The sequence below is a fragment of the Coenobita brevimanus genome, chromosome 44 (genome assembly GCF_032717465.1).
Source record: "Coenobita brevimanus isolate Jiangsu-jjx chromosome 44, ASM3271746v2, whole genome shotgun sequence".
Classification (NCBI taxonomy): domain Eukaryota; kingdom Metazoa; phylum Arthropoda; class Malacostraca; order Decapoda; family Coenobitidae; genus Coenobita; species Coenobita brevimanus.
Window position 1 is genome coordinate 31,925,764 of NC_136997.1, and position 15,229 is coordinate 31,940,992.

Consider the following 15,229-nt stretch of genomic DNA (forward strand, 5'->3'; position numbering starts at 1 on the left):
GAAGCCATTCCACTTAGAAGTATCTCAGCAAAGAACGTCGTTAAGGATATGCTATGGTTCTTCACAAAGTTTGGTCTGCCCAAGGAGGTACAGTCAGACCGGGGAAGTAATTTCATGTCAAATGTTTTGAAGCAGTCTCTGAAAGAGTTGGGCATCTCCCAGATCACGTCTTCAGCTTACCATCCCCAGACCCAAGGAGCGTTGGAGAGATATGATCAAACACTCAAATCGATGCTCAAGAAATACTGTTTGGAACATCAGAAAGACTGGGATAAAGGTCTTCCATTCGTTGTGTTTGCCGCAAGAGAATCTCCAAATGAATCACTGGGCTTCTCACTCTTTGAACTACTGTTTGGCCATGAAGTAAGATGACCCCTTAAGCTACTCAAGGAATGCTGGCTGTCGGAGGAAGATGACATCAACCTGCTGGAGTATGTGATGAAGTTCAAAGAACGGCTGTCCACTGCTTTACAGCTGGCGAGAGAGAATTTAGGAGCTGCTCAGGAGAAGATGAAGACTTGGTATGATAAGAAATCCAGGTTACGCCACTTTCAGCCAGGAGGTCAGGTTTTGATTCTGCTACCGGTGCATGGGCAACCTCTTCAAGCCAAGTTTAGTGGTCCTTATTTCGTGGAGAAGAAACTCAGTCATGTCAACTATGTCATCGCCACACCAGATCGTAGAAAGAACAAGTAACTTTGTCACATCAACATGCTAAAGTTATATCACAGGCGGGACGAAAATAATCCAATCTGCACTGTAGCTGTTCCACCCGAGTCTGCAAGTGAAGTTCTCCCATGCAGCATGAGCCTGAGTGATAGTTTGGGGAAGAATCCTGATATCATGAATGATCTCCAGACTAAGCTTTCTCATCTAGCTCCCGAGGAAAGGCAGGAGTTTTCGGCATTACTGCAGGAGTACCCGCAAGTGTTCCGTGCCACTCCAGGAAGAACCACTGTGTTGATGCATGATGCCGATGTTGGAGATGCAAAGCCAATTAAACTGCCTCCTTACCGTGTGAACCCAGTGAAAGTTCCTCTCATCCAGAAGGAGCTTGGCTACCTTTTGGACCGCAAGATGATTGAGCCCTGTCAGAGCGAGTGGAGTTCTCCTGTCACTCTAGTCCCTAAGCCAGGTGGGTCACAGCGGCTTTGCATCGACTACAGACGTGTTAATCAGATAACGAAAACAGACACTTACCCTCTCCCTCGCATGGAAGATTGCATAGACAAGATCGGAAAGGCTAGGTACATAAGTAAGTTTGATTTGTTAAAGGGATACTGGCAAGTACCTATGACTGAACGTGCTAGGGAGATCTCATGTTTTGTAACACTAGGAAAGACTTTTGCATGTTTTGTAATGCCATATGGTATGAAGAATGCACCAGCCACATTTCAGAAGCTCATGAATGTTGTAACAGAGGGTTTGGCAGGGTGTGTTGTTTATATTGATGATGTATTAATGTTCAGTGACAACTGGAAAGATCACCTATGAGCATGTCAGTAAATTTCTTGAGCGTTTGGTTCAGGCTAATCTTGTAGCTAATTTTTCAAAGTGTGAGTTTGGTCAAGCTAAAGTTCAGTACCTTGGGTACGTAATTGGTGATGGACATGTTACACCACCAGGAGCTAAGGTTCAGGTTATAAGTGATCTTCCCAGACCTAAAAGTTGGAAAGAGCTACAAAGATTTTTGGGAATGGTAGGTTATTACAGGAGATTTGTTCTTAACTTTTCAATTCTTGTAACACCACTTACAGACCTACTGAAAAAGGGAGTTAAATTTGTCTGGACCGATAACTGTAAATCCTCTTTCAACAAACTTAAAGCTATCCTATTGAGTCAGCCAGTGCTCGCTACTCCAAATTTTGCTAAGCCTTTTAAGATGGCTGTTGATGCAAGTGATACAGGAGCTGGGGCTATTTTGCTACAAGAGGATGATCAGGGTATTGAACACCTTGTATCTTATCACAGTAAGAAGTTCACTCCGCCTCAAAAGAACTACTCAACTATTGAGAAAGAGCTTTCGGCCTTGATTTTGGGTTTACAGCATTTTTCATTTTATTTGCGTTCTGGTTTTGACCCCATAGTCATTTATACCGATCATAACCCACTGAAATTCCTTAGTAAGTTTAAAGATAAAAATCAGAGATTGACAAGATGGAGTCTACTTCTTCAGGAGTATTCATTAGACATACAACATGTCAAGGGGAAAGAAAATGTTATTGCAGATTGCTTATCTAGACTTTAGACAGATTGTTTTAGAGTAATAAGAAATTTCCTTTGTAAATTTCTTTTTCTTTGTGGGGAGGTGTTACATAGCCTATGATTTCATCATCCTTTGTGTAATTCTAACGTACAGTATGCTGCATGTTTGATCACGAGCGTGTTCTACCTCACTCCCCCCCTCCTCCCTTATAGTAAAGTCGTTCTTTCTGTTGTTCAGAGCAGGATTGTCAACTCTTTGTCCCCATGGCTTCATTTGCGCCTCCTTCTTACAAGTTGTATCAAGCTCTACCGGCCCCTATATAATGAGCTCAGTCTCTACATTAACTGCCACTTAGATCTACTCCTCATTTTGTTCACATCTCTGTCCTCCCCTGTACAGTTGTTATCATTGTGAGTGCTCAGGAAATCTCCAACTATCTAGCAGCTGTGTAATTTGAGTATAACTGTTATTGCATTTTTTTCTTGTACTGTGTAGCATAAGGTTAATTCTTAGGCCTAGTAAGGTTTTTCGTAATTCATGTAAGGTTCTTATTGTCAGCCATCATTAATAATATTTTGTATCTGTAATAATTTATCTTGCATTAACTGAGCATTACCCAGTGTATTTTCATTTTATCAGGGCTGACTTAGATAAATTTACTCTTGCTAATTTCGTGTTAATAGAGACTATTGCAGTTAACCATATATTTAACCTGTTTTTTGCCATTACATTATCCTTATAAGTCCTGAATGTTTTCTTGTTAGTTTGAGCATTAAACTTTAACTTGTAATTTTACCTAACTCTTTTGTTTTGAACCTGGAACTTTACGGGACAGTAGTGATTTTTGGTATTCTCACTTGAAGTGTACATTATCTTTCTCTGTTCCGTAACAATATATATATATATATATATATATATATATATATATATATATATATATATATATATATATATATATATATATATATATATATATATATATCAGTTCCTGTGGCACCACACGAGATGCATGGGGTTTCGATGAACTCTCTCCACCAATATTTGTCTCTTGCCATCTCCTTCAGGTCCCACCAACACTCCTCTCCTGCTTCTTTTTTCATTGTCCTCAACCAGGTTTCCGTCGGCCTACCTCTACCTCTTCTTCCTTTAGCAGTCCACTCTGGCACATCCTGTATTAAACTGCCTTCTTTTCTGTATATGTGCCCCAGCCACTTCCAGCGAGACAGTATCACATATTCATTAACTGGTTCCACTCTCGTAATATCCCTTACTCTTTCATTTGTAACTCTGTCTTGCCACTTTACCCCAAGAATCCTTCTTTGTATTTTATTCTCAAATCCTAATACTTTCTGATCTGTTGCAATTGTACAGTACCATGACGCATGCCTATAAATTAAAATTGGTCTAACCATGGACTTATAAATTTTCACTTTAGTATGTACAGAAAGCATATTATTATTCCAAACAGATTTCAACATTCCAACAGCTCGCCAAGCCTGTCTAATCCTCTCCTCAATTTCATTGTTTAATGATCCATTAGATGATACAATCATTCCCAGATATTTAAAGTTTTCTACATTCTTCACCACATTATTCCCAATTACACAATCGATTTGGTTCTCCACGTTCATATTAATAATTTCAGTCTTTCCACAATTTCTTACCAATCCCACTTTTTCTCCTTCCTCCATCAGACAATCAAGCACCCTCTACATCTCGTAAATACTTCGGCAAATCAGTACAATATCATCAGCATAGTCCAAATCCATCAGCTTCTTATTTTCTTTCCAGTTAATTCCTGCACCTGTTCTCCTTACAACCTTTCTCATAACATAATCCATAACCAAAAAAACACAGCAATGGCGAAAGAACTCCTCCTTGAATCACTCCTGACCTAACTTCAAATGGATCACTCAAAGAACCACCCACCATTAACTTACAAAAAGTACCTTCATGCAGGCTTCTAATAATATTTACAAACTTTTCTGGCATACCATAGAATCTCATAATTTTCAACGTAGCTCCACGTGAAACACTATCAAACGTCTTTTCAAAATCCACAAAACACATAAACTAAGTGGCATTTTCATCTCATCAGCTTGTTGCATTATATGCCTTACAATAAAAATGTGATCATTACAACCTCGACCCTTTCTAAATCCCGCTTGTTCTTCTCTTCAAATTTTATTAATTACTGGCTCTATTCTGTTCAACAAGATTTTGGAAAAGACTTTTGCAACTACAGGTGTCAAAGTTATCCCCCTCCAATTGCCACACACACTTAAATCTCCCTATTTTGGTATTTTTATAATCACTCCATTTTTCCACTCTTCTGGAATTCCACCATTATCCCAAGCCACATTAAAAAGTTTCAAAACCGCATTCATCAACTCGTCATTTTCCACCTTTAGCATTTCAGGAAATATTCCATCCTCTCCTGGCCCTTGAAATTCTTTATCTCCTTTATTGATTTTGCTACCTCTTCCAAGGTTATATCCCCTGTTTCTATATATATATATATATATATATATATATATATATATATATATATATATATATATATATATATCATCTCATCAGCCGTTTGAGTGTCCATTGCAGGACCGGCTTATCCATACGGAAGAGAGGACGATACAGCCAATGTATCTCTACCAAGTGGCTTAGGCTGTCTGGTAGAGATTGTATGTAGGGTGAGAAGTGCTTGTAAGTGTAACTGTTGTGTTGGAGTGGCTTTGAATGAGTGTGTAGTCTGTGAACCAAGTGTAATCAGCCCACGCAAGCCGACTGGGTGCAATCATTCTTTTAGTATGCGACACTGGTTCCACAGCACCCTTTGTGTCTGCCAATGCAGTACGTGGCCAGAAGAACGCTCCCAAAGTTTATTACCCTGGCGGGGCGCGAACCCTCGTTTTTCAGTGTACGAAAACGCACACTTTAGCACTGTACCACAAAGGCTCCATATATATATATATATATATATATATATATATATATATATATATATAACTAGGCTGCTTCCCCCAAAGAAAGGGAGGTAGCCGAGACAGGACGACACACTGACAATTTACTCACCCCCCCCCCCACACACACACATTCATTCGCATCTTAGCCCCAAGGGAAAGGACAGATCCTCACCGCACTACACCGCACGAGGGTCAACTGCACAGTGCAATGAGCAACATCCACAACAGGACCCAACAGCAGAGCTGGTTTACCCCTGCCACATCATAATGGACTGATCTCCTTACCCGCACCTGACCTGATCAGCTGAAAAGACCAAATGTGGAAGAATATCCCCTCGGGGCTGTGTCACCATTTATTCATTTACAACTTCTCTCCAGTCATTCCTATCACGTCCAGCCACTATTCCTTGCTCAACAGACATCCCTCTCGCATCCAGCGCTCTCTTCACACCATCCATCCATCCTATCCGTGGTCTTCTTCTCAGCCTTACACCACTCACATCAGATCCAGTTATCTATTTCACCAATCGCTCATTATCCATTCTCTCCATATGCCTACACCATCACAACACCCTCTGCTCTACTTGATCAGCCATCTCCTGCAAAACGCCAGTTCTCCTTCGCACTTCATCATTTCTGACTCGATCCATACTCGTCACTCCACACATACTCCTCAGACACCTCAACTCCATTACGTTCAAACGTTTCCTCTCTGCTGCACCCAGATTCCACGTTTCAGCGCCACATAATGCAGTCGGTACCACAACACCCTCATACAGCCTTCTCTACATCCATTGTAAGCAAACAACATCTGAACACTTTTCCCATTCCTCCCATCACCTTTCCTATTTCATTCATTCTAAACTTCTGCCTCTATTCTTCCACCCAAAGCAACATGTGACCCAACAGTAAGTACTTAAAACACTCTACCTCCTCAAGCAACTCACCATTCAAAACTATATTCATCCTCCTATTATCTACCAACCTCGTGCACTTCATCACTTTACTCCTACTCTCACTTACTCTCATTTTCCCACTTTGACACACCCTCCCAAACTCCTCAACCAACTGTCACAATCTCTCCTGTGCATCAGCCACCAGTGCAGTGTCATCCACAAACAGCAGTTGATTCAGATGCCACTCTCTACCACCAGCATTCACCAGACTCCACCTAACACTCTTGCATTCACCTCCTTTACAACACTATCTATCTATCTATAGCCCGACGCCCTAATCCCGCAAAGGGTGGCCACAGACAAAACGCCTCCAAGTCGCGCTGTCACCCACCATTTGACCACCCTCCCTCATATACCTCTCACCTCGAACTCTCCAACTCATCCTCGGTCTTCCCCTCCCTCTTCCTCCCTCCACCTCACCTACATACACGCTCTTAGTCAGTCTATCATTCTCCATTCTCTCCACATGTCCAAACCACCTCAGTGTATTTCTCCTAATCTTCTCAGCCACGTCCACATCCACCCCACAATGTTGCTTCACTTCATCATTCGTCAATCTGTCCCTCCATGTAACTCCACATGCTCCTCTCAAGTAACTCATTTCCACTGCTCTCATTCTTGACTTGTTCCCTTCTTGCAAGGTCCATGCCTCACTTCCATACGTCAGGGTTGGGATCACAATACTATCATGCAGTGACTTTTTATCTTCCATACTCACCTCCATATTTCTCATCACTGCTTTCAGTGAACCAACAACCTTTCTTCCCTGCTGTACCCTTTCAAGCACTTCATCCACCAAAATTCCATCCTTACTCATCACACTACCCAAGTACTTGAATGCACTCACATTCTCCATAACCTCACCATCCAACCTCACAGTGCATTCTGTGACTTCATTCCTCTCAAACACCATAACATTACTCTTGTTCACATTAACTTACAGATTCCTCTTCCTACACACTCTCCCAAATTCATTCACGAAACCTTGCAACTCCCATTCATCTTCACTCAACAATACTGTATCATCAGCAAACAGCAACATCGAAATCTTCCAAATTTCACCCTCATTCATTAGAGCCACCCCCACATCCACTGCCCTACCTTGCACCTCCTTTACAACCCCACTCACGTTTATATTAAACAGCCATGGAGACATCACACAACCCTGTTTCAGTCCCACACTGAGATCAAAGAACTCACTCAGCCCACCATCCACTAGCACCGTAGTCCTAGCTCCTTCGTACATACTCTTCACAGCACTCATCAATTTCCCTTCCACTCATTATATTCTTAAAACCTGCCACATACCTTGCCTATCTACTGTATTCTGTCATAAGCTTTCTCCAAGGCCATTACGGCAGTGTACACTTTCTTTCCCTTCTCTAGATACTTCTCCACTAAACGTCTTAGAACAAATATCTGATCTACACACCCTTTTCCCTTCCTAAACCCCCTTGTTCTTCTCCAACTAGCTCCTCTGTTATATACCTTACCCTATCGATGAGTATTCTACCATATATATTTCCACTCACACTAAGAAGGCAAATACCCCTATGGTTACCACATACTTCTCTCTCCCTTTTTCCTTTGTATAAAGGAACAATTATACCTGATTACCAGTACTCAGGAACTCTTCCCTCTTCCCAAGCCAATCTACACAACTTCCATATCCACTCCACAACAATCTCACCCCTATACCTCAGCATTTCACCACACACTCCATCAATTTCTGGGGCCTTTCCCATCCTGATCTTCATTGTTTCCACTATTTCCGCCCTACTAATCTCTTCCTCCTCCTCTCATCTCCTCTTCTCCCAGACATTCCCCAACCACTTGTACTCGCACTGCTCTCACTCTCTACATTCAACAAATCCTCAACGTGCTCCTTCCATCTCCTCAATTTCTCTCTCTTGTCCACCAGCAATCTATTATTCCGATCTTTCACTCCTCTACTATTTCCCCTTCACACTGCCTTTCTTTCTTTCCCTCCTCCAAAACAATTTCTTACTCTCCCTCAATTTCACACTCAAATTCCTCCCAAACTCTTCATCCACTTTCTTCTTACTCTCCTTCACCAGTCTCTTCACCTCCCTTCTCCTGCTCACATATACCTCTCTCTTCTCTCTCTCTCTCTCACCTTCTCCCTTACTTCTACTCGCTAACCATTCACTATATGCCTTCTTCTTTTGTTCCACAGCTCGTTTCACCTCATCATTCCACCATGCTGTCCTTTCCACACCCCTGCATCTCCCCCTCACTCCACAAACTACCTCACACGATGCGCCTATCTGTTCTGTGAATATCTTACATTCGTCTTCCACCCCTTCCATCTGCTTTAACTCATACCTTCCCAATCTTTCTTCCACTATGTTTTTATACTCTGTCAGTTTCTCCCTATCTTGCAACTTCTCCACTCTTCTCACAGGAGCTGTTTCCTCCTGTCTTCCCCTTCGTCTCTTCAACCATTTTCTTTGCAGCCTTACCTTGGCCATCACTAAGAGATGGTCCGAGATTCCATTCCCCCATCCTCTCCACATTCTTGCATCCAACACTTGTCTTCTCATGCGCTCATCCACACACACTTAGTCTATAATTGCCTTTCCTTCAACAAGTTCACCATCCATCCTCCTCATGATTCTCCACGTATACCTGTGGATCATCTTATGCCGAAAGTAGGTGTTAGCTATTGCCAACCCCTTACCAGCACAAATGTTCACCAAAGCACTACCATTTCCATCTTCTTCAGGTGGTACACCCCACTAACCAACCACTCCATCCACTCGTACATTCCCAACTTTGCCATTCATGTCTCCAGTCAAAAACACTCTCTTGCTCCTCTCAGATTTGTCCACACATGCTTTAACAATTGCCCAAATCTCATCTTTGACTCTTGCCACGCGGTCCTCTGTCGGCGCATATGCACATACAATCGGCCATGCTTGTATACCTACTTTCATCCTCACCCATACAATCCTTGCACCCACTCTTCCATACTCTCTTATATTCTCCTTCCACTTCATGCTTATCATCAGATATACTCCCTCTCATTCTCATTAACTCCCGCACATATTCCTAAACCATACTCCCATTCTCTCACTGTAGTGCCTGGAAGTGATAATCAGTTGTATCTAGTTTATTTTATATGACCAAAAGTTCGGTTAAGTGAGAGAGTGTGGCCTGGGCATGGCTGTTACCAGGCGGACGTAACTAGAACATAGATTAATTACCTAGTTGCTAAGTCACTTTTTTTTTCCTACTGTAATTCACTAGTATTAAGTCTCTTTATAATATAAAACTCGAGTAAGATAGGAACATATGCCTTTGGTCACGTGATCCAGCATAATGTACGCGTGGGGAAAGTGATGTAGTGCACGATGATTTTCATTATTTTTCGATGTAAGAGTATAAAGAGAGAGGTTGCTGAGTAATTATTGTAACTAGAGAATGTTATTTTTTGGGGGTAATCGATTGTAAGGGGAAAGACATCACACGGAGTCTATCTCGAGTCTGTAATAATTAAAATCTTAAATTGCGTACACCGTCATCCCCCCCTTCCCTTGGCATCACGCAGTTTGGCGGGTCTCACTCGCTCACCGGCCGTGATAGATGGCAGTTGGTCGGTACTGTCGTCATCCTCCTCCCCCCCCCCCTTCCAAGGAATTCTGTAATTTGATATTAATAATATGTCTGATATGCTGAAGCGCGAATAGTGATATCTCACGAGTGATATCCCTACCCCCTGGGGGTAGGTTTTTTTTTTCAAGAATACTCCCCCAGTATCCCTGCTTGTCGTAAAAGGCGACTAAAAGGGTTTGCGGAGGGTTAGTGCCCCTCCCCGGAAAACAACTAACTAAAAAAACAAGAAGCCTCGGACAAGGACTGACCAAACGATGACGACCCAGGACCGGACAAAGGATTGGTAATGGGTATATGGAATGTAAGAGGAGCGAATAATGAGGTGAAAGAGAGAGAGACTGTCCAGGTGCTTGAGGGTGCGAAAGTGGATGTATGTGGAATAACTGAAACAATATGGAGAGGAGAAAATGTGAGAGAATGGGAGTATGGATGGGGTATATGTGCAGGAGTAGGTGAGAATGAGAGGGCATGTATAGTTGTGAGTAAAAGATGGAAGAAGAGCATAAGACAGTATGGATCAGTTGGGTCAAGGATTGTGTGGGTAAAGTTGAAAGTTGGAATACAAATGTGGGCGATTGTGTATGTGTATGCGCCAACGCAAGATCGTGCTAGAAGAGTGAAAGAAGAGTTCTGGACAAATGTAGAAGTGTGCATGGAAAAGTTTGGAAGGAATGAGAGAGTGTTTTTGATCGGTGATATGAATGGTAAAGTTGGGAATGTGAAGGTGGATGGAATAGTTGGTGAGTGGGGTGTGCCTGCTGAGAGAGATGAGAATGGGAGTGCGTTAGTGGACATTTGTGCTGGGAGGAGGTTGGTGATAGCCAATACCCTCTTCAGCCATAAAATGATCCACAGGTATACAAGGCTAGTGATGAGAAGGGTGGGTGGTGAACTGAATGAAAGGAAGGCAATGATTGATTATGTGTGTGTGGATGAAAGGATGCGAAGATGTGTAATGGATGCAAGAGCTTATAGAGGTTGGGGGAGTGGACTTTCTGACCACTACTTGGTGATGGCCAGAATTAGGATTCAAGTAAGATGGAGGAATAGAAGAAGGGAGAGACGAGAGGAAGGAGTAGTTGCAAGGAGGGTGGAAAGGTTACAAGAGGATGAGAAAAAGGCAGAGTATAAGAGAGAAGTGGAGGAACGATTGGGCAAATATGAATTGGAGCAGATGGGATACGTGGAAGGTGTGTGTAGGATATTTACAGAAGAAATATGTGCAGCATGTGATATGGTGTGTGGAAGGAAGAGAAGACGGAGGGGGGTGCAAGAAACAGCGTGGTGGACTGAAGAGGTGAGACAGGCTGTGGCACAAAAGAAGAAAGCATACAATGAATGGATGAGAAATAGGGGTGTGGAAGAAGTTGAGAGGCGGAAGAGAGAGTTTATGTAGAAATAAAGATAGAGGTGAAAAGATTAGTAAGAGAGAGTAAGAAGAGAGTGGATGAGGAATTTGGAAGGAATTTGAGTGTAAAGTGGAGGGACTGTAAGAAAATGTTCTGGAAAGAGGTGAAAAGAGTAAGACAGGGTGGAAGTGAAGTTAGCAGGGGAGTGAAAGATAGAAATGGTAGATTACTAGTGGAGAAGGAAGAAAAAGTGAGCAGATGGAGAGAACACTTTAAGGAAATGTTGAACATAGAGGATGGAAGTAATGCGAGTATAAGTGGCTGGGGAATGGCTGGGAGAAGAAGAGAGGTAAGAAGACAGGAAGAAATCAGTAGGATAGAAGTTGTGGAAGCAATGAAGAAAGTTAAATCGGGGAAAGCCCCAGGAATTGATGGAATGTGTGGTGAAATGCTGAAGCATGGGGGGAGAGATAGTAGTAGAATGGATGTGGAAGATGTGCAGATTGGCCTGGAAGGAAGGTAGAGTCCTGGAGGATTGGAAGTCAGGTATAATTATTCCTTTGTACAGGGGAAAAGGGGAAAAAGAAGTGTGTGGTAATCATAGGGGCATTTGTCTTAGTATAATAGGAACAGCGTATGGTAGGATACTTATTGACAGAGTTAGAGAAAAAACAGAGAAATTAGTTGGAGAAGAACAGGGAGGCTTTAGGTAGGGAAGAGGTTGTGTACATCAGATATTCATTCTTAGATCTTTAGTGGAAAAGTTTCTAGAGAAGGGAAAGAAGTTGTATGCAGCTTTCATGGATTTGGAGAAAGTGTATGACAGGGTGGATAGACAAGGATTGTGGAAAGTGTTAAGAATATATGGAGTAGATGGGAAGTTGTTGAATGCTGTGAAGAGTATGTACGATAGTGCGAAGGCTGCAGTGGGTGTGGATGGTGAACTAAGTGAATTTTTCTCTTTGAAAGTTGGGTTGAAACAGGGATGTGTCATGTCTCCATGGTTGTTCAATCTGTACATGGATGGGGTAATAAAAGAGGTACAAGGTAGGGTAGTGGATGTTGGAGTGGCCCTGGTGAGAGAGGATAGTGTTTGGAAACTCCCTGTAGATGATACTGTGTTGTTTAGTGAAGAGGAAGGGGAGCTGCAAGGCTTGGTGGATGAGTTTGGGAGAGTGTGTAAGAAACTGAATCTAAAGGTGAATGTAGGGAAGAGTAAAGTGATGGTCTTTGAGAGAGATGAAGTCAGTGAATGTACAGCGAGGTTGGATGGTGAGGAATTGGAAAATGTGAGTACGTTTAAGTACTTGGGTAGTGTGATGAGTAAGGGTGGAGTTTTGGAGGGTAAAGTACTTGAAAGGGTACAGCAGGGAAGAAAGGTTACTGGTTCTTTGAAAGCAGTGATAAGAAACAGGGAAGTGAGCATGGAAGTGAAAAATTTACTTCATGACAGTATTGTGATACCAACTCTAACGTAGGGAAGTGAAGCTTGGACGTTGTTGGAAGGACACAAGTCAAGAGTGAGAGCAGTGGAAATGAGTTATTTAAAAGGAGCCTGTGGAGTCACATGGAGAGACAGGCTGACGAATGAGGATATAATGGAGCGTTGTGGTGAGGATGTGGATGTGATAGGAAGCGTTATGAGGAACACACTGAGGTGGTTTGGCCATGTGGAGAGGATGGAGGGTGAAAGACTGACGAAGAGAGTGTATGTGAGTGAGGTGGAGGGGGGAAGAGGGAGGGGGAGGCCAAGGATGAGATGGAGGGATGGGGTGGAGAGGTATATGAGAGAGGGGTGTGTGAGTTGGAAGCAGGGCAGTGAAATGGCAGGGGTCAGGGCGACTTGGAGGCGATTTGTTTATGGCCACCCCAAACGGGATTGAGGCGTCTGGCAATAGATAGATAGATAGATAATAGTGACGAAATTAAGAAACGGACTGAGGTAGAGTCAAGTGTTGTCATTCCTCAGGGAGTGTAACAGTGACGCCATTAGCCATTGGAGAAGCGAGTCCTGTGTTCCCGCTCACCTCCCCTACATTTTTGAGCTGGATAGTGAGGTATTTCTTATATTTTTGGGTACTGTACTTTATAATATTATTTAGTAACTGGAATACGAGAATGCTAGCTAGTTCTGTCTGAGCCTCAGATAACTGTGTTGAGTTTTGTTTGCCAATTATTAGGTGCTTGGGGACTGTGAACTATTTATTATTGTGTGAAATGACTTTGCAGTTCAGTACTTATTAGGACTATGTTGTGAGTAAATGTTCACGTAGTTACTTTGTGAGGCACAATGATATTGATACAGTGATGATTTTCATGGTTAGAGTTACAGTTATTTATGCTTACTGTGTATGTTACAGTATTTTTTTTTTCCATGTTATCCCTACAATAAGTATTATTTTGAGCAGACCTATTTGTCTGTGGTGCCATGTGTTATTTTGTTATTACTTGAGATGCCGAGTGTTGTAACTCATGTTTATTATGAGACCTTCCTGATCATGTGAAAGGATTACTTGCATTGGAGAGAATAGTTATTCATTATACATATTAACTTCTAGCGGATCCCAGTGTGGAGGTCGAAGTTCCTGAATGACTCCAAGTGTGGAGGTCGAAGTACCAGTGAGTCCAAGTCCAGGCGTGGAGGTCGAAGTCCCAGTGAGTCAAGGTCCCAGACAGGGGAAGTTAAGGTCGGGAGTTGCAGAGGACTGGACCAATGAAATTTGTGCTCAGAGGGACGATTATGAAGAAACACATTGGACCGGGACAGAGGAGCTAAGTTTTGTGGATTTGATATTAGGACCATATAGAGATTATATTTTTCGAACAATGTGTCAACTGATTCATGTTTAATCTGTAAAGCAAGTAGCTGGGGATTTCTACTTTTTGGTCTTGTTAATACATATTCCCACCCACTCAAACTTTATTGTTTGTATAACCCTTGAGAACTGGTGGTATAGAGCTTACCTAGTAATTCATTAATGTGCAACTTAGAAGCATTCTGGGAAACTGCGAAGGTCGGGCTTGGTTTGGCCTAGTTGGAGACTGGCCCCGTCATTTTGGCATGCTACCACTCTTAACTTGGCCACTTGAAATGTAATAAATGCAACCGAAGAGGCCGCTAATGGGAGAGAGTCTCCATCAATCTGAGTTCCCGACCGTTCCAGCACACATTGGTCATCAATAGTGATTTCTGCCTCTTTTGACCATGTAAAAGTCTGGATCGCAGAGGTGACAGTACATCACCCTTTCACCTTTCCATTTAGTTTGTCAGTCCACATATATCCACTCTTGCATCCTCAATCACCTGAACAATCTTTCTCACTTTATCATTCACTCCTCTCACATTCCATGTCTCCATCCGCAGAATGTCCTTTGTTCCTTAATAGTCGTCAATGTATGGTCTGTCCTGGTCCGGGGCGCTTTATTCGCTTGTTTAGTTAGTTCTTTTTACCGGATGAGGCACTAACCCACCGTCCGTATAAATAAATCCATATAAATATTATACAACCAAGACGACATCACACATCCCTGCCGCAGCCCCACTCTCACGGGGAACCAATCACTCACAGTAATTCCCACTCTTACACACGCTCTGCTATTTATATAAAAACTTTTCACTCCATTGAACAACCTACCATCGTCCATATAATCTCAAAACAGTCCACAAAGCCTCCCTATCAATTCTATCATACGCTTTCTATAAGTCCATGAACGCCCATAACACATCCTTGCCTTTTGCTCAATACTTTTCACACACTTGTCTCACAGCAAACTCCTGATCCACGTATCCCCTCCCTCTCCTAAAGCCACACTGCTCATTACCAATCACTCCATCTGTACCCTCTGTAAATCTCTTAATTAACACTCTACCATACACCTTACCTACAACACTCAACAGACTTATATCCCTAAAACTAGTACAGTCATACTTATCACCCTTATCTTTATACAATGGACCCACACAAGCACTTGCCTAGTCAACTGGCACCATACCTTTCACAAAACACACATTCAACAATCTTACTAACCACTCAACGATAGTCGTCCCAATACCTTTTGGGCATTCCACAGCACACCCATCCATACCTGCAGGTTTCTCTGTTTTCATCTCCTTTACTG